The sequence below is a fragment of the Heteronotia binoei genome, chromosome 5 (genome assembly GCF_032191835.1).
Source record: "Heteronotia binoei isolate CCM8104 ecotype False Entrance Well chromosome 5, APGP_CSIRO_Hbin_v1, whole genome shotgun sequence".
NCBI lineage: Eukaryota > Metazoa > Chordata > Lepidosauria > Squamata > Gekkonidae > Heteronotia > Heteronotia binoei.
In genome coordinates this window covers 111,280,916-111,308,617 of record NC_083227.1, presented here as the reverse complement: position 1 = coordinate 111,308,617, position 27,702 = coordinate 111,280,916, and positions in this window count along the sequence as shown.

Below are 27,702 nucleotides of genomic sequence, written 5' to 3'. Positions count from 1 at the left end.
CGGCTCCTCCGGTAGCGTGCGGCGCCGCAACTGGTCTATGTGCCGTCTTAGTACCTGGCCCCCCTCGGTTGATATATCGTAGTGGTGGGACCCGGTCACCCGTAGCACTCGGCCCGCCACCCAATCGGGCCCCTTTGCGTAGTTCCGGGCATAAACCGGGTCGCCCGCAAAGAAACCCCTGACTGCGTCCCGGACCTCGGGGCTCTCGCGGGTGTCTGAAGCCCGGTCGGGATGTAGTCTGTCCAGTCGGGTTATGAGCTTGCGCCCCATGAGGAGCTCTGCCGGACTAACCCCTGTGACCGGGTTGGGTGTGATCCGATTATCGAAGAGGAACACGGCCAACCTGTGGTCCCAGTCGCCCTGTACAATTCGGCTCAGGGCTTCCTTTGTTGTGCGGACCATCCGCTCTGCCTGGCCGTTGGTGGCCGGGTGGAAGGGGGCCGACCTTATGTGCCTAATCAGATATCGCTGGAGGAACGCCTGGAAGTCGGCTGAGGTGAACGCGGTCCCATTATCGGAGACTATGGTGTCCGGGATACCGTGTGTACATAAGACCCTGCGCAGCGCCTTGATTGCGGCGGCTGACGAGGTGGACCCTACGGGAATGACCTCCAGCCATTTGGTGTAGGCGTCCACGATTATCATGAAGATCTGCCCCTGGAATGGCCCCGCGAAGTCGAGGTGGAGCCTCGACCATGGCTTCCTGGTAGACTCCCACCGTGTCGCGGGGGCGCTGGGAGGCTCGGGCCGCGTTTCCTGGCATGTCTGGCACCTCCGAACCCAGGTCTCAATCTCCCCGTCCATCCCCGGCCACCAGACGTAGCTCCTGGCTAACGCCTTCATTCGGACTATGCCGGGATGGGTCTCGTGTAGGGATTCCAGGACCCGCTTCTGCAGCGGGGGCGGGACCACCACCCTGCTTCCCCATAATAGGCACCCTTTGTGGGCTGCTAGTTCCTCCCGCCTGGTCTTATATGGCTTGAATTCTTCCCCCATGTTCCCTTCTGGCCAGCCCCTCACCACCCAGTCGAGCACCCGTGCCAGTGTCTTGTGTTTCTGTGTGGCCTTGGCTACCTCCGCTGCGTGGAGGGGCTGCTCTGGGAGGCTCTCCATCAGCATGACCTGGTGTGCGGGGGCGGGGTCTGGACCCGTTTCAGGAAGCGGCAAGCGGCTGAGCGCATCCGCGTGACCCATAGCCTTGCCGGCCCGGTGAACCAGTGTGTACGTGTATGAGTTGAGGAATTGGTTCCACCTCAACACGCGCTGTGAGAGAATTTGGGGGGTTTGTCGGTCTGGGGCCAGTAGACCTAAGAGGGGCTTGTGGTCCGTGGCAATGGTGAACCTTCTCCCGTATAGATACTCATGGAACTTGCGGACCCCCGCCACGATTGCCAGGGCCTCCTTATCTATCTGCACGTAGTTGCGCTCGGCTGGAGTGAGTGTGCGGGAGTAGTAAGCGACCGGTACCTCCCTCCCGTCCGGAAGCTGGTGCCCCAGGACTGCTCCCACCCCATAAGGCAACGCATCGCAGGCCAGGATGACGGGGAGGGCCTCGTCAAAATGGTGGAGCACCGCATTGGACACCAGGACGTCCTTGACCGCCTGAAACGCGGCGGCCTGTCGTTTGCCCCAAACCCAAGGTGCTTTTTTGTCCAGCAGCCGGTGAAGGGGCTCCGCCAGGGCTGCCTTGTGGGGGAGGAATGAATGGTAAAAGTTGAGCACCCCCAAGAAGCTTTGTAGCTCCGCTTTACACGTGGGGGCCGGGGCTTGCACGATGGCTCGGGTCTTTTCTTCCGTTGGGTGGATTCCTGCTGCGTCTACGGCGAACCCCAGGAACTCCACCCGTGGGACCCCCAGCAAGCATTTCTCCCTCTTAACCTTGAGCCCCGCTGCCTGGAACCGGCGGAGCACCTCTCGAAGGCGGTTGCCGAATTCTTCGGGGTCCGGGGCGGCGACTAAAACGTCATCGAAGAACGGCTGGACTCCTGGGATCCCTTTAAGGAGAGTGTCCATTATGCTCTGGAAAATCCCCGGAGCGACGCTAACCCCAAACTGTAGCCTCTTCACCCGGAAGGCCCCCCTGTGCGTCACGATCGTTTGGGCCTCCGCCGTCATGTTGTCTACTGGGAGCTGCTGGTAGGCCTGTGCCAGGTCTAGCTTCCCAAATATCTTAGCTCCCGCTAGGGCGGCCAGGACGTGGCTCACCACCGGCACTGGATAGGGGTTGTCCTGTAGTGCCTTATTGATGGTGCATTTATAATCGGCACAGATCCGCACCTCCCCGTTTGGCTTGATGGGGGTTACGATGGGGGTTTCCCAGGTGGCGTAGTCCACCGGCTTGAGAACACCTTGGGCTGTTAGGCGGTCTAGCTCTGCCTCTATTATAGGCTTCAAGGCGAACGGGACCCTCCTCACCTTGAGCCTGATCGGCCTGACTGTGGGGTCTAGTGGTAGGGAAATGGCTGGCCCTTTGTAGCTCCCTAGGGACCCATCGAACACGTCCGGGAACTCTCGGCATATTTCCCCGAACCCTCTGGGCGTTAGGGTTTGCCCCACCCCCTCCAAGCGGATCCCCAAGGGTTTGAACCACGCCAGTCCTAGCAGGGTGGTGAGCTGGCGCTTTACCACCAGGATGTCCAGCGGGCCGTAGAAGGGCCCCCGCTCGACTTGCACCCGCGCCCACCCCACGATTTGCACCGGATTCTTCTGGAAGTCCCGGAGTATGAAGTCCGCCGGCCTTAGTTGCAGCCGTTGGCGGGGGCACAGTTTCCTCAGGGTTTCCTCCGCTATGATGGAGATGGAGGAACCCGAGTCCACCTCCATTTGGCAGGGGTTCCCTTCTATGAGGACCGCCATTTTGATTTTGTCGGGGGTGGCGAGGGGCAAGTTCAGTACCTGAAGGGACGTGGAGTCTGTGGAGTGGAACTCCGCCGACTCGTGATGCGTGATCGGCTTCCGCTGGTTGGGCTTGGCCCGGCAGGCCCGTGCGATGTGGCCGGTCTTCCCGCAGCTCCGGCAGTCCCAGGTCCGGTACTGGCAGTCCCTCCTGTCGTGGGGGTCGCCGCAGCTGGCGCACTTGGTGGCGGGGACCCTCTCCGTCGCTGGGGGTCGTTCGGGCGCTCGGGGGCGTTGGGCTGCTCGACTGTGTGGCCCGGCTGGGCGGCGCAGCTGGTAGGCTTCTTCCTCCTCTGGGCGGTCGTGGTCCAGCTCCTCGCGGTGGACGGCGTCTGCCCGAGCCTTGGGGAAGGTCCTCGCGGTCCTCTCGAACGCCACTGCTTTGTTGAAGGCGCTCTGGAGGGTGAGTTCTTCTTTGGCGAAGAGCTTCTGTTGGAGCCTCTCGTCGCGGAGGCCCCACGTGAAGCGATCGGCCAGGGTGTCTTCCAGCTGGGGGAAGTTGCAGTTCCCGGCGATCCTGCGGAGGGCCGCCAAATAGTCGGCGGCCGATTCTCCGGCCGCCTGGTCCCTTCTGTGGAACAGGAACCGGCGGGCCACCCGTGAAGGCTGAGGTAAGAAGTGGCCGGTGAGGAGTCTGCTGACCTCGGCAAAGGACTTCTCCGTGAGGCGGGAGGGGGCCGAGAGACCCTTGGCGATCTCGAACGTTGCCGCCCCGCAGACGCTCAGGAGAACGTCCCTCTTCATGCTGTCCTCCGTGACCTTGTAGGCCCTCAGGTAGCATTCGACCCGTTCCAGGTAGGATTCCCAGGCCTCTGGATTCGCGGGCTCGAACGGCTCGACGTGACCGGTGTTTCCGCCCTGGCTGGCCATGGTGGCTGCGGCGGCGGTCGTGGCCGGGTGGTGCCCTTGGTCTCCTTCGTAGCCGATGAGGCTAGAATCCCACCTTCGTCGCCAGTGTAACGTACTCGATGCGGAGACGAGAGTAGGGCAACATAGTTTATTAGGAGCACGTTGCAAGAGAGAGAACACGCGGCCCGGGTCCCACTTATATACAATTCCCGGTACAGCCTACTGGGCCGGTCAGGCCAATCCTGACCGGTTAAACTTCCCGCCACAGCTGTTGATTGGCAGGGGATTCCGCGCCCGGCGCTGGGGCGTCTGGGACAGCCCAGTTGCCCCTGCGCCTGGTCGCATGTTGTTACTGATACACTACAGACTCTATAGGCTTATTCCCAGCCAAGGTCCTTCCCCTCCCCAAACCCTGCCCCCTCCCAAGGTTCCATCTCCAAACCTCCAGAAGTTTCTTAGTTAGGAATTGGTAAGTATAATTTCTGTAAAGCAAAGCCCATGGTGTGCTGAAGAAAGCCACTGGAGATCAAAACAGCACTGGAAAAGTTTATGTCTCCCTGTCCTGCCATAGCCTCTGGTCGAGGAGAACTTGCCAGGAACAGCTGAGAGGTAGCTCAGAGACTCACTACCCACACAACTGGACCCAGCCTAGCAACAGGCACTGGGCAAATGGACCAGGCATGGTGGCCATAGGGTTGTCAGGTCCAGCCTTGCTCCTGGAAGGACATTGCGGGACCCTCCTGGAGGGGGTGGGGCATCCCCAACATGAAGATACCATGTAGGGGATGCAGCCTCCTCCCCAACAACAGCCACCCCTCTCCTTCTCTTCCTGCAAGCTTTAAAGGGCCCTACAGATGATCGTGGGGCGGAGGAGGGATGTGACTGTTGATCAGCTGGAGGACCCTTTAAATCTTGCAGGAGGTGAGGGAGAGAGACTACCATGGGCCCCACTTGCAAAAAGCATTTTAAGGTGATCACTCTTTAAATGCTTTTTGTGAGTGAGGTTTTGCACACCTGAATTCCAAGCAGTGATGCTGATTGAAATTTAGGTGTACAAAGTCAGCCTCACTTGCAAAAAGCATTTAAAGAGGCCACCCTTTAAATGCTTTTTGCAATCAAGGCTGTGCTTGCCTGAATTCCAAGCAGTAAATCACCACTTGGAGTTCAGGTGTGCAGCCAATGATTGCCCCTTTCCCTCCCCTCCTGCCAGATTTAAAAGACCCTCCAGCTGATTGGCAGGCCATGTGCTCCTGCTGATCAGCTGGAGGGCCTTTTAAATCTGGCAGGAGGGGAGAGAGGGGTGGCTGTGGGTCATCATTGTTGGGGGGCACAGCTTCCCCCACTGAACAGCTGGCCAGCACTGGGAAGGAGCCTCTAAAATCAGGGAGACCCCTGCTCAGAATGCGGGGGGCAGGGGGAGGGGGGGCTGGGAAACCTTGGTGGCTATTATACAATTAAGCAAAAAAGAATTTCCCCTGGAGAGGCTGCCATGGAGAGGGTAGGTGGGAAAGCTGAACACAGCAGAGGAGCTATAGAGAGGCTGAATGGTGGGTGGGAAAGAGAGAAGAAAGCAAGAAATATGGAGACATTATAGGGGCTGCTAAGAGAGAAAAATATGAAGTATTAGGAAAGGGGGATACAGGGGAAAATAAAATCCCCACAAATCCTTGAGGATTCTCTGATTGTATATTTCTAATATCAAGGGTTCACATGACAGATTACAGATACCTGCTGTTTCACCCTAATCACCAGACACTATCAGGATATTAGAAGTCACAGCCCTGTGTTGAATCAAACCACAGCCTTGAATCCAGTTTCAGAGGCACTCAGGCTGATGGTTTTCTTAGGTGTCTTGCTTAAGGATAATAAACTGGAGATGCCAGAGACCTGAAACTTAATTTCTGTGTGAGTCATGGGAAAAACATAGTGCTATCCTAAGCAGAGTCAAATCCTACATGCTTATGGGTCAGTGCACCTGGTAAGTGCATTTAAACTTTATGAAGATACATGGAATGCTTGGTTTGTGACACAGATAAATGGAGCCTCAAAGATGTAAAACATGCATTTTATTTTGGAACTATAGCCCTTTCCCTAATTTCCTTAAAAGATAGCAGCAATAATTATGACCACAATGATTAAGTGCTTATAATAAGGAGGTACATTTAAGAATGAGACTTGATTCTGACTGTGGTGCTTTCCGTTGCTCATTTCTCGACACCACTGATTCTGTATTTGTTGAGACTCACCTCAGAATTGTCAGCTTCATTATTTGCATTTTGCCACATTTCTTCAGCAGTGGTTCTGAGCAGAGACCTGCCTGTGGCAATTCAACATGTTTGTTTATTTTGTGTCACAGAGTCAGGTTACTTCTCAAAGAGAAGAAATGACTCTCCTTCCTCTCTGGCACAATCAGAACATGAATTTAAATGGACCCCAAGCAGATTATGCCCACTGGCTTGTTTGCAGGCACCTCATAACCAAATGGAAATATTGACCTCATCCTGGAATCTATTTTACTCCAGGGAGTTAAGCATTCCCTGGAACTATCTGGCTGAGATGGGTCTTGCAAATGGAAAAGTTTTTCCTTATTCATTTGATTCTTTGATTATTTTTTTCTGGGTTATAGGCAAGAGGGGATAAGAATAAGTCAGGCAGAATAAATACATATTCAAAAAATTATTCTAATGATATAGACATGAATAAACATGATACTGTGGTACTGTGACAGAGGAGAGAGTTGTCCTTAAACTTTTCAACCCATCTGTCCCAAATCACCTGTTTAAGGCAAGACATGGCCAGATTTTGTGTTGCCCCCCCCCCCCCCCAATTTGACGGTTATCTGGGTGGAAGGATTCCCTCTGGCAGTAGTCTTCAAACGGTGGATCATGACTCAAAATGGGGTCACACCCTTATGTTGAGGTTGTCATTGTGACCTCATTAACTAGGTGGTGGTTTGGGTCACCAATTTCTCCATGACAAAAGAAGCAGGAAATGTAGATGTATAAATTACTTTCTGTTCAGGAACTAGGATGAAAGGGACTAAACTCAATGGACCTAAAATCATTTAGTCCAGTGTAGAAAAAATGTTTATATAATAGTCACTAGAAGACAAAGGGATGTCACCTTTTCTGATAACAAGGCATAATGACAGATTAGCAGCCTGATAGACTAACATTGGACCTAAAGTGAAAAATAGAAACAATGCCATTTGCTTTCAACTGCAACATACTATTAATGACACAGAGATGAGAGGAAGTGAAATGACTCCACTCTAGAATCTGAATTGATTTGTATCTCATTGTGCCAGGCTAAGAGTGCAAACTAATTTTGAATGTATAGTCCCAATAACTGTTAGTCAAATTAAAAACAATAACTATTGATAGATATACAGAAACATGCATGTATTTATTACAAGGTAGATTTAAAGAACAGATATTGGCTCTGGTGATAGCCTCAATTAAAATCCAGTTGTATAGCAACAACCAAAAAATGACCATTAGTGACTCAGACCATATACGTTTTGACCAATTTGACCCTCCTCAGTGGCCAAACAAATGATATTACGAATGGCTCCTGATATTACAATTAGGGTTGCCAGGTCTGACTCAGGAAATGTCTGGGGAATTTGTGGGTGGAGCCAGGAGCAAGGTTGTGACAAGCATGATTGAACTCCAAAGGGAGTTCTGGCCATCACATTTAAAGGGAACATGCTTCTTTTAAATGCCTTCCCTTCATTGGAAATAATGGAGGATGAGGGCACTTTCTTTGGGGGCTCATAGAATTGGACCCCCTAGTCCAATCTTTTTGAAATTTGAGAAGTTTTTTGAGGAGAGACACCAGATGCTATATTTGGTGCCTCTGTATCAAAAAACAATCCTCCCAGAGCCCAAGATACCCACAGATCGATTCTCCATTATACCATCTGGGTACCAGTCTCCATAGTATATAATGGAGTGCCCAGTGGACATTCAAACCCTCCCTCCCCTCCTTTCTGATAACCCTAAAGTGGTGGGAGGGCCTCCAAACCAGGGGATCTCATGCTCCCAAATGGGGATTGGCAACTCTAATTACAATTCACAAATCATTTCTTACAGATTGACCAAGATGGGTTTTTTTTTACCTATTATTGTCTGATGAAAGGATCACAGATCCTTTTCCAGTTCTGTTTGAAGGTCTGACAGTTGTTGAATCTAAAGTATGAAGAACTGAATGCAAAGATTGCATTTGCGTAGAATTTTACTTTTGTGTGTGTTTTGCAGTAGAAGGTATGTTCATTGCACTGGCTGAAGTAGTACTGTTCTCTTTCCAGTTTTCGATAGCATTCTGAAATGAATGACAGTGGGATAAATGTCTCATCCTGGGCTGATAGTGGTGCATGTACATGCATAAGCATAGGCACATAGAAATGCACACAGGGGCACATGCATTCAAAATATATACACATGGAGGGCATGCACAGAAATCTCCCCTGACAAAAGATGCCCCTCATGGGCTACTTTTCTTGAACATGCCATTTTTCATTCCCTGCCCCCTCAGTATCTGCCACCCTTGTTTTCCACAAAATAAATTCTAGCCTTTGTCTCTCAGTTATTGCCATTGAGCTTGGCTGTAGCTGGGCAGCTGAGTGATCTGCAGATGAAACTAATGACTTGACTTTATTGCATATTGCATTGTGTGTCTTTTGTGTAGCTGTTGCTGAGGGAGGAGCACTTGTTTGCCTGGGGGTAATTGCTGGCCCCATCCTCTGCTGTTGAGTCAGAGGTGGGTGGGGGCTTGAGCCTTTAATTTGCAAGGCTCATCCTTGCCAGAGGCAGAAGTGGCTCAGCTGCAGTAGAAGAAGCTGTTTGGATCTAGAACAGAGCTGCTGGTAAGGTGAGTGAGACTTGATTTGCTTTTCTAAAACTGCTGGGGAGCATTACCTAGGGTTGCTGTGAGAGGTAACTGTGGAGTGCTTGGTGCCTGCTGGAGAGGCATTTCTGATTGCTTTTGTGTAGCTGTTGCTGAGTGAGGAGAGCTTGTTTGCCTGGGGGTAATTGCTGGCCCCACCCTCTGCTGTTGGTCTGGCTGTTGAGTCAGAGGTGGGTGGGGGCTTGAGCCTTTAATTTGCAAGGCTCAACCTCGCCAGAGGCATGAGCCTTTGGCGCTAGCCAAAGGGCTCTTGGCCTGGGGGTCTTGCCTAGGGGTTCTGTGGAAACGTGGGTAGTTACTCAAATGTAGTTTCAAGTGGCAGTTGGTAGTGAGATTTAAAGAGAAGTGAAGACAGGGCTCTTTTTCTAGCAGGAGCTCCTTTGCATATGGCCACACCCCCTGATGTAGCCAATCCTCCAAGAGCTTAGAGGGCTCTTAATACAAGGCCTACTGTAAGCTTCAGGAGGATTGGCTACATCAGGGGGGCATGGCCTAATATGCAGAGGAGCTCCTGCTAGAAAAAGAGCCTGAGTGAAGATAAAGAAAATTTTGAAATGGATTGCAGCAGTATGGCTGGTGAAGGAGCAGAGGCAGTGACGTGTAAAGACTGTGTGATGTTTGTATTTCTACCTGATAGTAGCTCGAATTACACTTGCAGCAAGTGTAAGTTAGTGGCCCTGCTGGAGGGACTGGAGGCACAATTGTCCATGCTGCAGTGTATAAAGGAAGATGAGGATTTTCTTGACAAAACGTATGAGGCGCTCTTGAAAGGACAAGAGAAGGGAGAGGAAATGGTATCTCAGCAATTAGAAAAGGACCCAACACAGGAGGTGGGTTTCTGGAAAAATGTAACCCAAAGGAGAAAGAAAATCTGGAGATGTTCTGAGCCCCTGCTGCTCAACAATAGGTTCCAGGATCTCCCCACAGTAACTGATTCTGAGCCATTGGAACAAGGGCTACTTCCCCAGTCTCCACAAAGCTTGAAGAAAGTTTCTCAGGATCCTGTGGGTAAGAAGCCTGGAGCTTCTGCTCCCCAATATAGGAAGAGGAAGGTGGTGGTGATTGGAGACTCCTTGCTCAGAGGGGTGGAGCCCAAAGTGTGCCGACCAGACTTGTCATCCTGAGAGGTCTGCTGTCTGCTGGGTGCACGCATCCAGCATATGACAGAAAGGATTGGAAGACTTATCAAGCCCATGGATTACTATCCTTTCGTGCTGATCCACGTGGGAATGAATGATACTGCTCGTCATAGCTCTGAATGTATTAGAAAAGACTGTGTGGCTCTTGGTCAGAAGGTAAAGGAGCTGGGCGCACAGGTTATGTTCTTGTCAGTTCTTCCTGTTGAAGGCCGTGGCTTAGGATGAGAAAGAAGAATACTTCAAATAAATGACTGGCTACGTCGGTGGTGTCGTCAGGAAAGATTCGGATTTCTGGACCATGGCTTATGCTTTCAAAATGGTGGTCTTCTATCGGGAGATGGTTTGCACCTTATGGCGGTAGGGAAAGGGGTGTTTGGTAACAGCCTTGCTAACCTAATAAGGAGGGCTTTATACTAAATTGTATGGGGGAGCGAGACAATAATTCAAAGCCTCGTATGATGCCAGAAACTGGGGATAAGAACATTAAAGATTTGCAAAGAGTGGCGCATACGCTAGGTAATGTGATCTTGCAGTCTTGTATGGAAACTAAACCCTCAGGATGCATAAAACGTGGATTCCGATGTCTTTACACTAATGCACAGAGCATGAAAAGCAAACAGGAGGAACTGGAAGTCCTAATAAAGGAAGGAGACTATGACATAATAGGCCTTACTGAAACTTGGTGGGATGACATTCACAACTGGAATATTAGGATTCAGGGGTACAACTTATTTAAAAGGGACAGGCAAATGAGAAAGAGCAGAGGTGTAGCAGTATATGTGAAGGAGGTATATACTTGTGAGGAAATATGTGAATGTGAACATGGCAGCTCAATTGAGAGTCTCTGGGTAAAAATAAAAGAAGCAAGAAATAACAGTGATATTATTGTGGGGGTCTGCTATAGCCCACCAAGTCAGGCAGAGGACTTGGATGAGATACTTCTACAGCAGATTGCAAAGTTCTCCAAGAGAAGGGATACAGTGATCATGGGAGATTTCAATTACCCGGACATCTGTTGGAAGTTCAAGTCTGCTAAAAATGAAAAGTCAAATAGATTCCTGACTTGTCTTGCTGACAACTTCCTTTTCCAGAAAGTGAAGAAGGAAACAAGGGGATCTGCTATTTTGGATCTGATTCTCACCAGCAAGGAAGAATTGATTGAAGAAGTAGAAATCATGAGCACACTGGGCAGTAGTGACCATGTGATTTTGGAATTTACAGTCTTAGGGAAGGGAAAAGCTATACGTAGTCAGACTTATAGGTTGGACTTCAGAAAGGCAAACTTCAATAAACTTAGAACTATGCTGCGTAAAATCTCATGGTCAGAAATACTTAGGAAGAAGGGGGTTTAGGAGGGATGGGAGTTTCTTAAAAGCGAAATACTGAAAGAGCAATCACAGATGATTCCTATGAGAAGAAAAAATGGAAAAAGCCTAAAGAAGCCGAAGTGACTCCATGGACAGCTCTCTAAAGACTTGAGAAATAAAAAAGACTCCTTTAGGAATTGGAAGGAGGGCCTTATAACCAAGGATGAATATAAACAAATCACCAGTGCTTGTAGAGAAAAAGTTAGTAAAGCTAAGGCTCAGTATGAGCTTAGGCTGGCCAAAGATGCTAAAAACAACAAAAAAGGATTCTTTTCTTATGTTCAGAGTAAGAAAAAGAGCAAGGACATGGTAGGCCCATTGAGAGGGCAAGAAAGTGAAATTGTAACAGGTAATGAAGAGAGGGCGGAACTGCTCAATTCCTACTTTTCCTCAGTCTTCTCTTCTGAGGGAAAAGGTGCTCAATATGGCAAAAACAGAACATATAGGGAGGGTATGAAGTTCCAACCTAGGATCAGTATAGGGGTAGTACATAAACAAATAGTTTCTTTAAATGAAACTAAGTCCTCAGGGCCAGATGAATTGCATCCAAGGGTTCTAAAAGAGCTTGCAGATGTAATTTCTGAGCCTCTGGCTATTATTTTTGAGAATTTTTGGAGAACAGGAGAGGTGCCGGAAGATTGGAGGCGGGCAAATGTTGTCCCCATTTTCAAGAAGGGGAAAAAAGATGATCTGAGTAACTACTGACCCGTCACCTTGACGTGTATACCTGGAAAAGTTTTAGAACAAATCATCAAACAGTCGGTCCTGGAACATTTAGAAAGAATGGATGTGATTACTAAGAGCCAGCATAGTTTTCTCAAGAACAAGTCATGTCAGACTAACCTGATCTCTTTTTTTTGAGAAAGTGACTACCTTGCTGGATCAGGGGAATGCTGTAGACATCGTTTATCTTGATTTCAGTAAGGCTTTTGATAAAGTTCCACATACTATCTTTGTTGTCAAATTGGTAAAATGTGGTTTGGATCCTGTTACCATTAGGTGGCTCTGTAACTGACTGACAGATCACACAAAGAGTGCTTGTGAATGGTTCCTCATCCTCTTGGAAAGGAGTGACAAGTGGAGTACCTCAAGGATCTGTCCTGGGACCTGTTTTGTTCAACATCTTTATCAATGATTTGAATGAAGGAATAGAGGAAATGCTTATTAAATTTGCAGATGATACTAAATTGGGAGGGGTTGCAAACACAGAAGAAGACAGAAACAGGATACAGGATGACCTTGACAGGCTGGAAAACTGGGCTAAAATCAATAAAATTAATTTTAACAGGGATAAATGTAAAGTTCTGCATTTAGGTAGGAAAAATCCAATGCATGGTTATAGGATGGGAGAGACTTGTCTTAGCAGTAGTATGTGCGAAAAGGATCTAGGGGTCTTAGCGGATCATACGCTGAACATGAGTCAATGAGTGTGATGCGGTGGCTAAAAAGGCAAATGCAATTTTGGGCTGTATCAACAGAAGTGTAGTGTCCAGATCACTTGATGTGATGGTATCACTTTACTCTGCTCTGGTAAGACCTCACCTGGAGTATTGTGTTCAGTTTTGGGCACCACATTTTAAGAAGGATATAAACAAGCTGGAACGGGTCCAGATAGGGTTGCCAATCCCCAGGTGGGGGCAGGGGATCCCTTGGTTTGGAGGCCCTCCCCCCGCTTCAGAGTCGTCAGAAAGCGGGGAGAGGGGAGAGAAATGTCTGCTGGGAACTCTGTTATTCCCTATGGAGATTTATTCCCATAGAAAATCATGGAGAATTGATCCACAGGTATCTGGGCTCTGGGGGGGGGGGGTTGGGGTTAGAGGCACCAAACTTTCAGTATAGCATCTAGTGCCTCTCCCCAAAATACCCGCCAAGTTTCAAAAAGATTGGACCAGGGGGTCCAAATCTATGAGCCCCAAAAGAAGGTGCCCCTATCCTTCATGATTTCCTATGGAAGGAAGGCATTGAAAAGGTGTGCCGTCCCTTTAATAATAATAATGAATTTGATTTGTAGATGTGATGGCCAGAACTCCCTTTGGAGTTCAACGATGCTTGTCACAGCCTTGATCTTGGCTCCACCCCCAAAGTCTCCTGGCTCCACCCCCAAAGCCCCCAGATATTTTTTGAATTGGACTTGGCAACCCTAGGTCCAGAGGAGGGTGACGAAGATGATGAGGGGTCTGGAGACCAAGTCCTATGAGGAAAGGCTGAAGGAGCTGGGGATGTTTAGCCTGGAGAGGAGGCAGCTGAGAGATGATATGATCACCATCTTCAAGTACTTGAAGGGCTGTCATATAGAGGATGATGTGGAATTGTTTTCTGTGTCCCTGGAAGGTAGGACCAGAACCAATGGGTTGAAATTAAATCAAAAGAGTTTCCGGCTCAACATTAAGAAGAACTTCGTGACTGTAAGAGCGATTCCTCAGTGGAACAGGCTTCCTCGGGAGGTGGTGGGTTCTCCTTCCTTGGAGGTTTTTAAACAGAGGCTGGATGGCCATCTGACAGCAATGGAGATCCTGTGAATGTGGGGGGCATTGTGCAGGGGGTTGGACTAAATGACCCTAGAGTTCCCTTCCAACTCTATGGCCGTTTTCCCACTCACGTTTTACTGGCGCCACGACCATCCTGACGCCGGCGAATCTGCCTGGATTTCGCATCAGAAGCTCCGGCGCTCCCAGAAGCGCCGGCTACTTCCGTCGCTAAGCCAGCGCAAACGGAAATCGCAAAGATGCAGGAAAACGTTTGCGCTGGCTTAGCGACGGAAAGCGCCGGCGCTTCTGGGAGCGCCGGCGCTTCTGTTGCGAAATCCAGGCAGATTCGCCGGCGTCAGGATGGTCGTGGCGCCAGTAAAACGTGAGTGGGAAAACGGCCTATGATTCTAAGAAGGGCATCACTTTTTATTGGCTAATTAAGTTGTTCCCTCACCTAAGTGACAAGGAGCGGGATGTTCTGAGGCCAACACACACACACACACAGCCTGCTTTACCATTTGCAATGGAGGAAAGTCTTGCTGAAGAGAAAGAGTCTGAGCTATTTTCATTATTCTAATCAAGCAGGAAAAGAAAACAGGGGCTGCCTTCTTCATGAAGTGGGATTGCAACACTTCAAAGAAATTTCCTCATGACCAGCAGGGACTTTTAAAATTCTGTTGCCAGCCCAAATGCTTCTGTGTATAATAACATGCACTTCCATGGATAGGAAGATTGCCAACTGAGTGCAGTTTTTACAGAAATACTCCATGGGATGCAAGCCATAGTGTCTATAAATTGTTAATATCAGCAGTAAGTTTTGTTTTGTTGCTTTCGCATGCTCATGCTACTCAGATCAAAGGTTTGCTCAATTTGTTAATTTTACTATTCTGTCATTGTACCATTTTACATTCTAAACCACTGCCTACCAGACATTTTTACTTCACTGTCATTGGTTCTTAAATCTGTACCATGTTGCATTCTGGACCACTGCCTACCAGCTATCTATGGCTCTGCTCAGCTATGTATGGCTTTGCTCACTGTGCTGGATTCCTCATCTGATGAAGTGTGCTTAAGAACACATGAAAGCTTACGTTCTAAATAAAAATTGGTTGGTCTTAAAGGTGCACTTGACTCCTGCTTTGTTCAGCTGCTTCAGACCAACACTGCTGCCCGCTTGGAAGTACCCTAATCTGCCCTTATGCAAAAGACTTTGAAGCAGCACTGAGATGTTTCCTTGCTCTACCTCCCTTGTAGTCTCCCAAAAGGTGACAAAAACTGACACATCATGGCAGGATTGTCTGTCACTTACTCTCCTTTTGTATGCCTTACGGTGGAGAGGAGATTTTACTTTCGTGTACAATCCATTCTCTCATTTTTATGAAGAAGGAGTAATAATCCTGTGTCTGGCCTGATCTCAGGACAGCCATTTTTTCTCCCTAAGATCTATCAGGAGGGTCTTTAAATATCAGGACCCCACCTCCCTCCAAGTCCCTAAGCCACAGATGTTTCAAATTGTCAGCCCAATCTGATAGTGGGGTCAGAGTCCAGAAAGGGTCTTTCTCTCCATGCTAGTGTTGTTTTTAAGTTGCAACATACCTTAAGGGTCTGGTGCAGACCTAAGGCAATGTATAAATAAATTAACAAAATAAAATATTAATAATAACAACATCTAAAAATAATAACATCTATCTATCCTTTGACTGAAGAGCCCCATGGCACAGAGTGGTAAAGCTGCAGTATTGCAGTCCTAAGCTCTGCTCACGACCTGAATTGGATCCCAGTGGAAGCTGGGTTTCAGGTAGCCGGCTCAAGGTTGACTCAGCCTTCCATCCTTCTGAGGTTGGTAAAATGAGTACCCAGCTTGCTGGGGGGAAAGTGTAGATGACTGGGGAAGGCAATGGCAAACCACACCATAAAAGTCTGCCGTGAAAACGTTGTGAAAGCAACATCACCCCAGATTCAGAAACGACTGGTGCTTACACAGGGAACTACCTTTACCTTTTTATCCTTTGGCTAATACCCTTGAAGAAAAACAGATAATTGTTTTTTGTATTGTACTGCAGATAAATGTTACGTGTGTAAATAAGGATCGTATGAGGTTTTTAATGGCGTTTAATGGCTATCGTGTGATGAAAAGCCTTTAGAAACTTTACATTACAGCGTAGATTCAGATGATACAAGGAAACTGCAAGTGTGGATTCAAGAGAGGCTCACACATCTGCTCTTTGTGCTTCTAGCATAACTTCCCAAGAGCACAGTTGTGTGCTTCTGCCCTATGGTGAGACTGATCTTCTCACAAGGCCACAATTCCTCTCTTTGAACATTACATGGAAAGTAGATATGTACGTCAATTGTGCATTTACTCTTGTTACTGTTTCTTAATGTCATAAGAACATAAGAGAAGCCATGTTGGATCAGGCCAATGGCCCATCCAGTCCAACACTCTGTGTCACACAGTGGCCAATACACACACACACACACACACACACTGTGGTTAATAGCCACTGATGGACCTCTGCTCCGTATTTTTATCTAACCCCCTCTTGAAGCTGTCTACGCTTGTAGCTGCCACCACCTCCTGTGGCAGTGAATTCCACTTCGAAATAAACCAGTATCTTAACTGATTACAGGTTGTAACTTAATTTTACTGTATTTCAATATCCTTTTATTGATTGTATCTTACTGTTTTGTAAACTGCCTTGGGAAGTTTCAGTTGAAAGGCAGTACAGAAATAAACTATACAGTTCACGTAACAGCTGTCTTTGGTCAACCTTTCAGAAGACTGTGAGTCTAGGTTTTATCCCCTTGTCTTGCTATTAGACCTCAAAGCAAAGAAGAATAGGCTTCTGTCTTTAACACTATAGCAAGGAAATCTGGCTGTGATTCCTGTGGCCATCCTGTTTCCCATTACTCTTAGATTCTAAAGGCTATGAACATGGTGCCTGCTAGCAAGGAACAGGCTTGCAAATGTGCCTAGAGAAAGATTTATTAAAGAGACCCAATATTTCCCCTCCTCCTTCAGGCAGCTGGCAATCTTAGCATGCAACAAAGAAGAGTTTACATTTATTTATAGCATTTGTGCCCTTCTTTTCTTCCATTATGGTACTCAAAGTAGATTATATAAGATTCCTGGAGATCTCTCATCCAAGTGCAGAGCAGACCCTGACCTGTTTAGCCTCTGCAAGACTGCTATATCATGTGTCCCACACCTATTCCCAGGAGGGACTAAACTTGTCACCTCTTTAAATATCTATTTAAAATCTGTTAAACAGAGGAGAATTTTGATTACATCAAGGGTGTCAAGCATGCTATTTCTGTGTATTAAATCAATATAGGTATTGGAAGTCATTTCCTCTCTGCCTTAAAATCATTCTCTCTCATAGTTGCATTTCAAAGCATGTACCCCCCCCTCTCCTTTCTCTCCTCTCCTTCCTTTCTCACCCTTGGGTAAGAAGATTTAGAATATGCAAGTAACCTTGATGATAGAAGAAAGGCACCTCCCTCGAACTGTTCCCATTCATACATCTTATCAGAAAAGCAGGAATGTCTGGGAACCGGGAGAAGTTATAACCACATAATGGTAGTTGGTAGTACCCTTTGAACATCTGTTGCAATTCGCATCTGTATGTTATGGTTTGAAGCTATCTTTCCTATTGCCTTTGAAGTAGCCTTTAAGAATCTATATCGTGTGAAACTTTGTATCACTTCCAAGGTATCGCACCTTGAGCACGTACTGGATTATCAATAAAACAAGTCTTTGTATCAAACAACTGCTTGGTTACTTGAAATACCGATGCTCGACAAAGGGAATAGATCTAAGCAGATCTACTCAGAAGTAAGCCCCAGGAAGCACTCCCAGAAAAGTGTCCTTAAGACTGCAGCCTGAGACACCAACCTCTTCTTACTAGAGATCACTAGGGATGCTCAAACATGCACTGGTTCAGCTCATGCTCTGCTCACTTCTCACAAACAGGGAGAAGATTTTTCATCAATCAGCTCAACTGTCTGCAAGTAGCTCAAGCCTGTTTGTTGGTTTAAACTTCAGTTCAGTGCAATATAGTGCAGGGGTGGCCAACGGTAGCTCTCAAGATGTTTTTTGCGTACAACTCCCATCAGCCCCAGCCAGCATGGCCGATGGCTGGGGCTGATGGGAGTTGTAGGCAAAAAAAAAAATCTGGAAAGCTATCGTTGGCCACCCCTGATATAGTGTATTTGGCAGTATTTCAAGCATGCAGATTCTCACATTGTCCAATCAGAATTCTATGTTCTTTCTTCCCTCACAGACATGCCACTGCTGCACACCGCTGAACAGCCAATACTTTAAATACTGAGTGAGCAATCAGTCAGTCAGCCACCGGAGTCCTGTTTTATTTTTAATTTGGTGTTAATTTAAGTCTGTGTTATGAAAATTATTTCCTGTATGTATATTTTGGCACACAACCTTATGGGAAGTGTGATTCCTCTCCAGCATCATTTAATTATTTGACCAAACCATCCACAACCCTGGGGCAGAATTGTTCTCATGTGCTGCATGGATGCAAAAGTGCCCACAAGGCAGAAGGAAGTGAAACTCTACCACCACAGCTACTGTGCAGTCAAAAAAGCTGCTCAGCAACTACTCGACATGGACATGGACAGTGGCGAGGCTATGAGATCTGTAGCTCAGCTTATGAGTGACTGTGACATGGTATGTTTGCCTGCTGAACATGTTTGTCACAAAGTCTGCAGCTTGCCTACTAATCACTGTGCAGATGACACATTACAAATGAACACTTTGTGAATTGTAGACAATCATCTTGCTGTGAATTCCCTGACAATTCTGTGGCAAATGAGGTGCAATCTATTATGTTCTATTGAACATGATCTATTGAATCATGATAAAGTAGGCCAGGCAAGAGTCTGTAACCAAGTGTGGAGTGCACCCACTATAACAGAAATCCATTTCTGGGTAATTCAAACAGATTAATGTTATGATCAGCCTTGGAGAAATGGGAACCAGCATCTCATGAGTTTTCAGTAGCAATGATTGCAAGTGTCACACTTGGTTACCTAGGCCCAGGCTGTCAGCTGCAATGAGTCTCACATAGTTCTAGAAGAGCAAAAAATGCTTTGTCCCAGCTAGGTTATTCTAATTGTCCGACAGCAGAATGAGCAGAACAACTAAAGGTAACACATCAGCAATAGAATAGGTCTCATAAATGAAGACTTCTGTACTGTTATGGCTGGAAGGTGACAGCCCTCTTTTAAGTGAGCTGTTTCTAATAGCTAATCATGGGTGTAGAGTGACTTCCATGAGAGATAAATGATCCTCAAAGGAAGCTAACAGGAGATTTCCCCCCCCACTCCCAAATGGGCATGCAGGGATGGGATGGGCATGAGAGAGCAAAGAAAGAAGCTGCCCATTTGAATTTGGACATAGTGAGCCAGTGTTGTGTAGTGTAGAGTTTTGGACTAGGATCCTGGGAGGTCCAAGGCTGAATCTCCACTCTGTCATGGAAACTCACTGGATAACCCTGAGCCAGTCACTCTCTCTCAGCCTAACTTACCCAACAGAGCTGTTGTTATGAGGATAAGGGTGGGGGGATGATGCTGGAAGCCATTTTGGGTCTCTGCTAGGGCAAAAGCAAGGCATAGCTATTTAAGCACTAACACAAAGAGAAGGGGGGGATTAGTTTAATTCACTGGAAAGGAAGCAGCCTGGCAATTGTAGGGGGTCCATGCTGCTTCCTCATAGAATCTAACAGGGGAAAAAATCAGTGGTCTTGTTGCCTCATTTAGGAGTCCACTTGCTTCCAAGGGGCTCTGCTAGTATTTGTAAATAAATGCCTTAAGTTTCTGGTGCTGTCTCTCACCCAGAGAAAACAAAACCCTGTAATCCTGTTACTGGACTGCTCACTATCTGGTGAAGTGGAGAATGCTTAACAGTCCCTTGAACAGTACATCATGGAAACAGAACAAATTATGCAAACAGCTCTTTACATGATTTGATGCAATAGGTCTTCAAAGGGTAAAAACACAACTTAGATTCCTTACAGAACCTTCAGCATATGCATCACCAGCACTATGACTGTTTCTAAATGAAACTTTGGACTTTCAGAGACCTGATCATTGTAGTAGTTCTCCCACCAAAAGGCAAACTCTATGATTGACAGCATACCTGGTCAGCTTGTGTTCTTGATCAAGTCCTTTGTGGGTTTGGCTTGTCCTGAGTCACGTTTCTTAAGCCAGGGTTTCTAGACATGAGTTCACTGTAGCTGGGAGTAAAGAAGCTAAGGTTAGGAGTGAAGGAAGGAAGAGGATGGGTAAAGCAACCTTCCAACACCCCTTCCAAATTGTGTTTTCCTCCTAGAATGCTTAAATGTTTGACAGAGAGATGGGCTCTGGCATTCTTGGCAAGATTAATACCTCAAAAAAATTGTACTTTCTGATTAATTTATGAAATGGGAGAAAAATGAAATACACTCAGGTATGAATAGTATCAAATACAGCCCATGACAACTTTTACAGAAAAATTTGTAGGGGAGTACATGCTTGTGCTCAGGACTTTTTTTGTGGCAGGAACTCCTTTGCATATTAGGTCACACACCCCTGACATAGCCAATCTTCCAAGAGCATACAGGGCCTACTGTGAGCACTTGGAGGATTGGCTACATCAGGAGTGTGTGGCCTAATATGCAAAGGAGTTCCTGCTACAAAAAAAGTCCTGCTTGTGCTATATCAAACATACAGAAATCTCTCTCTCTCTGTCTCCTGCTTTACCCACCTCTAGTTTTTTATCTTTCATTTGGTGGCCCCAATCCTAGAAGGCATTAGGTTTTATCCTCAGCATTCTCTAAGGAGTTTGGGGCTCACTTGGTTTCCTTTTCCCTTTTTATCCTCTCTTGTGAGACAGGTAAAGCTGAGAAAGAGTGACTGGCCCAAGATCATTCATGGAGCTTCATGACTGAGTGGGAATTTGAACCCAGATATGCAAAGCACAGTACCACTCTGGCTCTCTCTAGCTCTCTGTTATGAGTGGAATTGGTCAAGTGAACTTCTAAGAAATATCAGGCAAAGCTGAATTTGTCTCTTTTGAGTGGGTTTGCAGTCAGCCTACATAATTCTTCTAGATCTTTAGAACATTTGTAAATAGTTCTAAAATCATTCTCACGACTCGTTCCAATTCAAGTTACTTGGCTTCTCAGACTTGTGTGTGTCATTTTCTCTCAGGAGCATCATATCTATGGATGAGGGCATCTCTGCACCCATGTTGTAAAAAAATTTCAGCCCCCCTCCCCCAATTATTTTGAAATCATTGCTAGGAAACCATACAGGCAATCACCTCCTATTTCTGATTCAGAACTTAATGAATGTGCTGTGCGAGGGTTGGGTACAGGTTGCTACGGCAACCCTAATAGTCCTTGACAGCTTAACCCACTCTGAAATCACATTGTTCTGTTTCGTTGTTGGCAAAGGACGTTCATGCTTGCAGGGGAAAGGAAAACATGTTCCAAAACACATCTCTGCTTCTGAAAAAGCCAGCCCTTGGAGGCTCCTTCCTCCTTTCAGGCATATCATTTGGGCTTTAGAAAAAGCCCTAAAGCTCCCAAAGCTACCAAATCTGCTTTAGAAACAGCATACTTAAAACTAGGATGGTGATTGTCTCCACCATCAGTTTGCCTCTCACTCAACACCTTCTCTTAAAGTGCCCAAGAAGCATAGATCTCAGATGGAGAAACAGAGATTTTGCCTGATGTCATCTTCATATTCTGAATATGTAGTTCTTTATAGGACAGCAGGCTGTTAACAAGACAAGACAAGTGCTTAGGGGCATTCTGTGATGACTCCAGTTGGAAAGATGTCAAAGAGGTGGCATGGATGGTTCTGAGAAGATGCAAAAGACACTAGATGTTGGGACTAATGCTACTCATTGGGTCAATTCATGCAATCAAAGCTTGGGTGGGTTGGGAAGGATCCATTTTTCACCAAGATAGTAAACGTGTCAGAATGCAAGTGGTGGCTCATGCAGCTGAGTACTCTTCTACACAACAAACAAAGAGCTATTATGCTAAAAAAAGGGTAAGCAAGCAGCCTCCTCCCTGACATCTCATTTTCTACAAGGAGGAACATTTTTATGTGGTGGATCATTCATTTATATGGTTGCAGCTCACAGCACACTTGGCTGATAATTCCCAAGGGGAACAGCAGCTTCATAGGCTATAGTAGGACTTAGTAGGACCCCTAGTGGTAACCTCAAGCTGCCAGATATTTTCCAAACAAGACTTCTCTGGATTTGGATATTTAGGTGTACAGAACCTGCATTGTCCAGGATGGACTTATTTCTCATTAGATGTTCCTTGAGTACAGTGATGTCAGTGACCCTAAGTTAAGCAGAACCTTATAAACAGAAGTCAGACAAGAGGAAGAAGAGGGCAGCTGTTGACAAAAGGAGGAAGAAGATATACTACCATCAATGATAGCAATGCCAAGGAGAAGATCAAGGGGAAACAAACAGAGAATGTCCTCCAGAAACATGAACCATTGTAGTAGGACTGTAGATATTGCTTGAGGGAACGTGACCTTGGCATTATGGAAGTGGTTCTTAGAGGTGATTTGGCACTTAAAGTTGGCAAAGGGTACGAATGGGGAAGGGGAGAAAAACCAGAACAGGGATGTTGCTATCTTGGCAAAATGTCTGTGACACTGTGAGAAATTATAGATTCTTTTTCCGCAGCTTGCTGCCTAATGAATTTTCAGACTTAGTTTTGCCCACTTGCTTTCTCCCTTGGAGCCATAATTGTCATTTTAACAAATGAAAACTAATAGCCAAGTTAATAATTTTAGGATATTTCTGAAGACTTCAGCCAGAAGATTTATGATCAAAATCAAGACTCTCACTTTTCATGTAAATCAATTTAGGTAATCTCCATAACTGAAGTTCAATGAAAAAATGACGATCACCATTCTCTAATACAAATTATTTTCTTTCCCCAGACTTCCCACATCTGCAGAGGGAATTAACTCCTTTACTGTGCCCTGCTGTGTCTGCTGCTTGTCAAGCCAACATCAGCCTCCAGCTTCCATTGCCGTTGGCCATGCATAGGACATCCAGACTGTTACAACGGTCCCTCCTGCCTTGTGTTTAGAGGTTAATTTGAACCAGAGCTCTGAGGGGTTAGCAGTAGAATTTATTTGTATAGATAAGATACAATAAAAGAGAAGGGAACATGCAGAGTGTCCTTAAATTGGGAGCTGAGGAGAGACCTTCCAGCTCAGTCATAAATGTCAAGGAATAGTGCTGGCACATCTCACTGCCCCCCCCCCCCAAAAGCCCCACTAGATAAACAATTCATTTATAGAATCCAAAAAACAGATACAATGATTTGTAAATGTATTCATCTCATAAAATCTGGTGTATTTGAGATGATAGTAAGGATCTGATTAATACTGAGTGAATTAAAATATTTAAATTTGGAACTCTTGCAGACTGATGAGTGAATCTCTGGACAGGGAGATAAATGGTATTATCATGTAGCCAGCTACCACATCTTGATGCATACAGAACTTTGCCACCCCCAGTAGGAATATATGAGAATAGCTGCTCATCATGTATCTGACTTGTAGGGAAGAAATAATCTCTGCATTTATGGGTATAAATTAGGTGTGGCAACATCAGGAATACTGAATCACTACAGGAAAAAGTGGGGTGCTGGATTAATGGGCAAGGAAATCCTCTGAACTAAAAAGGAAGAATGTTTTTTCCAGGTGCTCATTATCTCATGGTAAGTGAACAAGGAGAACCTCTTCTGATTCTTCCAACAACACTTTGTTTACAAGTACAGCTGTTATTTTTCTGTAAAAACAATATTGTCAATGTGCCAACAAGCTGCACAGAAGGAAGAAGAGTGGAAGGAGTGCCACTAGAATACAGCCCTACCAGACAGCAGCCCTTGTGGCTGCTTAGGATGGAGGACCTCCTTTGCCTTCATGGAAAGAGCAAGAGATGGGTGGGCATCCACAAGATTTAATGAGAATTAGCAATTCAATTTTTAAAATAAAACATCAAGAAAAAGCACAAGGATTACAGGAGAAACTAAAAATTTAAAATACTTTGAGCCTGGGAAAACAATGAAATGGCATTGCAAGCTTCTCTCCCATCCCCGGATCTACTCAGATTGGCAATGGCTCTCCAGTGTAATATCCCCCTTTGGCTGTGGCTTCCCAGGTTAGAGTACTCACTAGGTCAGGCCCATTCAGCACAAGCTGGCTCAAAGCATCAACCCAGGAAGCATGAGCTTCAGCTGGCTATAGGAACACAGTGAAAATAAAACTGATCTCCACTGCATTGAAACACATTGCAGCACAGACAAAGTAACAAGGAAAATGTGGAATAAGGGCCCAGAGACCTTAATGGAAAATCCATTTCACCTTTTTCTTGCAGCTTTGCTTCTTGCTGCAGCCGGCAAAGACAAGGCAGAAAGAGCAGGGAAAGTCAGCAGCCATGGAGCTTCAAAGGGTGAGGACAGGAGGGGGAGGAGGGGGAGAAAAGAGCCCCACAAGCCTGATCAAAGCCCTGAGCAGGCCAGTTTTGGCCCATGGGCCAGACATTTGACACCCCTGCTCTAACTCATCTTTCTGCTTAGGAGGGCACTTATCATTCTAATTTATTGCAGTTATTTGTGGGACCCTTTCAGAATATAATCTCTCTACACTGTAAAATATTCATAGTTACTTCTGGGTAGGTAGTACAGAATCTAGTTTCAGAACAGTGATCTTATTTATTTTACAAAATCTCCATCTCACCATTCTATCCTCACCATTCTGTCCCCACCAAAACTGCTAACAAATTGAAACATGCATACTGAAATCACACTTTACCATTAATACCTCCCATATACATCTCATTAAAACAATTTAAAACAGAACTAAAGTACATCAAAAGATGCAAAAACAACAATTAATACATAGGTCAGGAAAGAGGAATCACTGAGGGAATGCCAAATGAAACAAAAAGTCTCTACCCACTGGCAGAAACTGGCAACAGAAGGAGACAGAGGAATCTCCCTATGCTTTGGTGCCATGACCAAGAAGGCCCTCTCCCAGAGTGTCACTTGCTTAATCTCAGAAGATGGGGGCACCCGAAACAGGATGCTAAGCTAGTGATGGCCTTCAATGTCCTTTTTACTTCTTTAGGTTAATTATTCTAGCATTGATCTGGAGAGATATAAGATATAACCAAAGAAATGGAGAGTGGTGGGGGGAGGGAGAGAAAGGACTTGAAAAATAAGGAAAAGGGTGGTGGGAAGAAAAGGCAAAAGAAAGCAGAAAGAAAAAGGCAAGCTTAAATATAGTGAGATTTATGGCATGATTAAAGGAACCAGGAATCAAAGAATGTCTTGCTTAGTCTCTTGTGGCTGTGAAATGACAATTCTTTGTGGCATGCAAAGAGAAAAAGGCAGTGTGTGTGCACACAGAGTTGTGTGTACTCAGTTTGCCCTACAGCATTCCTGCTGCATTTGTTTCTTGTATATTTGGATCACAAAAAGTGCCTTTGGCAAGTGGTGACTTTGGAGCAATGACTGCTATGGCAGGTGAGCCCTGATCTGGCCTCAGGGAGCTTTACATTCAGACAAGCAGATCATGGTCTGGTCTGTAAAAATGAGAAATGTATTTGGGGCGGGCAGTCAGACCTTACTTAATCAAAACTTGAACTCGATCCACCCTGTTCTCTAATGAAATGATTATAATTAATCAGAATGAGACAATTAGCAGCTGGGAATATTAGGAATCATCAGTATCTGGCACAAAGCTGGTTCCAGATTTTGTGGAGCCCAGGGCTCCCAGGAGCCCCCTTCCCACCCATTCACTCATGTGTCTCACTATCTGCTTGTGCATCCCTCCCTCCTCAGCTCACAAGCCCTCCCACTGCCCATATCCTCATAGCCAGCTAAAATGCTAACAGCCATTTCCACTGGGTAATGTGTGTGCAGCTGAATGCATGGGTGGCAAAGTACTCACAAATGAGCAGATAAGAAAATAGCATGTTGGTTGGCGGGGGGGGGGGGGTTTGGCAGTACTGGTCACTAGTTCTTGGACCCTGTCAGCTGCCCCACCTGAGGATATGTGGATGCCAGCATTGATCTGGCATTTTTTCCTGGCACCTGACTGTCTGGCTCGGAACTGAAGAAGGTGAGATGAAGAAGGCAGAGCGAGCAGAAAGTGACTCAGCAAATATGTAAATGCCAGGGGCATTTACTGATCAGCAGACTTACACACAAAACTTGCCATCAAATTGCAGGATATTCTCTCTTTTCAAGGTCCACTTTACACCAGCCACACTGGCTCACTGGCATAGGGGAGGGTTTTGATTTCATTCTATTTAAGTGCAGAGGCTTCTGATCACTTGCTGGGCTATTCTCTCTCAGGCTATGCCTTGCTGGGCTTGGCAGAAAACATTTGGCTTGCATAAGAAGAAGAAGATATTGGATTTATATCCCGCCCTCCACTCCGAAGAGTCTCAGAGCGGCTCACAATCTCCTCTACCTTCCTCCCTCACAACAGACACCCTGTGAGGTGGGTGGGGCTGGAGAGGGCTCTCCCAGCAGCTGCCCTTTCAAGGACAACCTCTGCCAGACCTCTGGCTGACCCAAGGCCATTCCAGCAGGTGCAAGTGGAGGAGTGGGGAATCAAACCCGGTTCTCCCAGATAAGAGTCCGCACGCTTAACCACTTCACCAAACTGAGCTGGTGTACAATTAGGCAATAGTGCTGATGCATTTGTCCATCCCACCCCACCAATCAGTGGCTTTTGCCACTAACCAGGGAGAAACAAAAGTTTTATTTGTGTATGTTGGCATGCAGACAGATAGTATAGCAGATTGTGGGATGTAAAAAGGTAAAGGTAGTCCCCTGTGCAAGCACTGAGTCATTACTGCCCCATGGGGTGATGTCATGTCATGATGTTTCCTTGGCAGACTTTTTACAGGGTGGTTTGTCATTGCTTTCCCCAATCATCTACACTTTACCCCCAGCAAGATTGCGGGAGAGAGAAATGTAAACCACACACTTCTGCTACCTAGCGATGGGCAGTCTCCACTGCGATATTTTGGAGCCAACACAATGATTGGAAAGGCCAAGAATCTTTGTCAGTCCATAAATGTTAACTTGTGTGCACAGCCACAATTCAAATTGGGACTGCATGGAAATAGGAGAGGGGATGTAATTGCTCAGACTCTGCTCAGTTTAAGTAATCAAAACTGAACTTCTGCAATGTTATTAGCATTTTAAAAGGACACATCTTTTTTTTTCAGAAAGCTGAGAAGATTTAAAGACCTTGTCTCATGCATAGTCCTTATCCAGAAGGGGGTCGTCACAAGTACAATTTAGCTCTTACAGGCACATTAAGATTCATGATCTTCATCACATCTTTTATATGTGTGTATCAATAACACAACACACAAACATACACAGGCAGACAGGCTATGAGAAGGCCAGATGAAATGTGAACATTTTCCTCCATCCTGGCTTTCGTCCATTATAGAAGCTTAGCTTGAAGAAATATGGACCAATAAAAGGCGCAAGGAGTGGGGAGGTTTTAGCTCCCCCCACCACACTCATATATGTCACTTACATATCTCCTCCTAGCTTTGGAGGGTGGACTCATGGATAGACAAGGGTTCTTTTATAATATATTATTAATACCATTTATCTGCTTTCTCAGGTTGTCAGATGTCTGCCTTCTTTGCAAGGGAGAATTTGCCAACGAAATGGGGAATTACTTTCCTAAAATTTGACCAGGAGAATGTTTTGCATTGTGCACATGTAGATTTCAGTCCCTGAGAATTCCATCCCAGCTGGGTCATTTAAAAAGTCATAAGCAAAAATGTGTTTCCCATTGAATGTAATGAAAATGAGTGCTGAAAACAGAAGTATAATCGCTATCAATATACGTAATTCTCAACATGTCCAAATCTGTGGATTCTTGTCCACACTTGTAGCTTGGCATGACTTAATGGCTGTTGTATTTAAAAACTTCCCAGGTCTGGAGAAATATCTGAAATCTAAAAAACAAACAAACAAAAACATTGGGGGGGGGAGT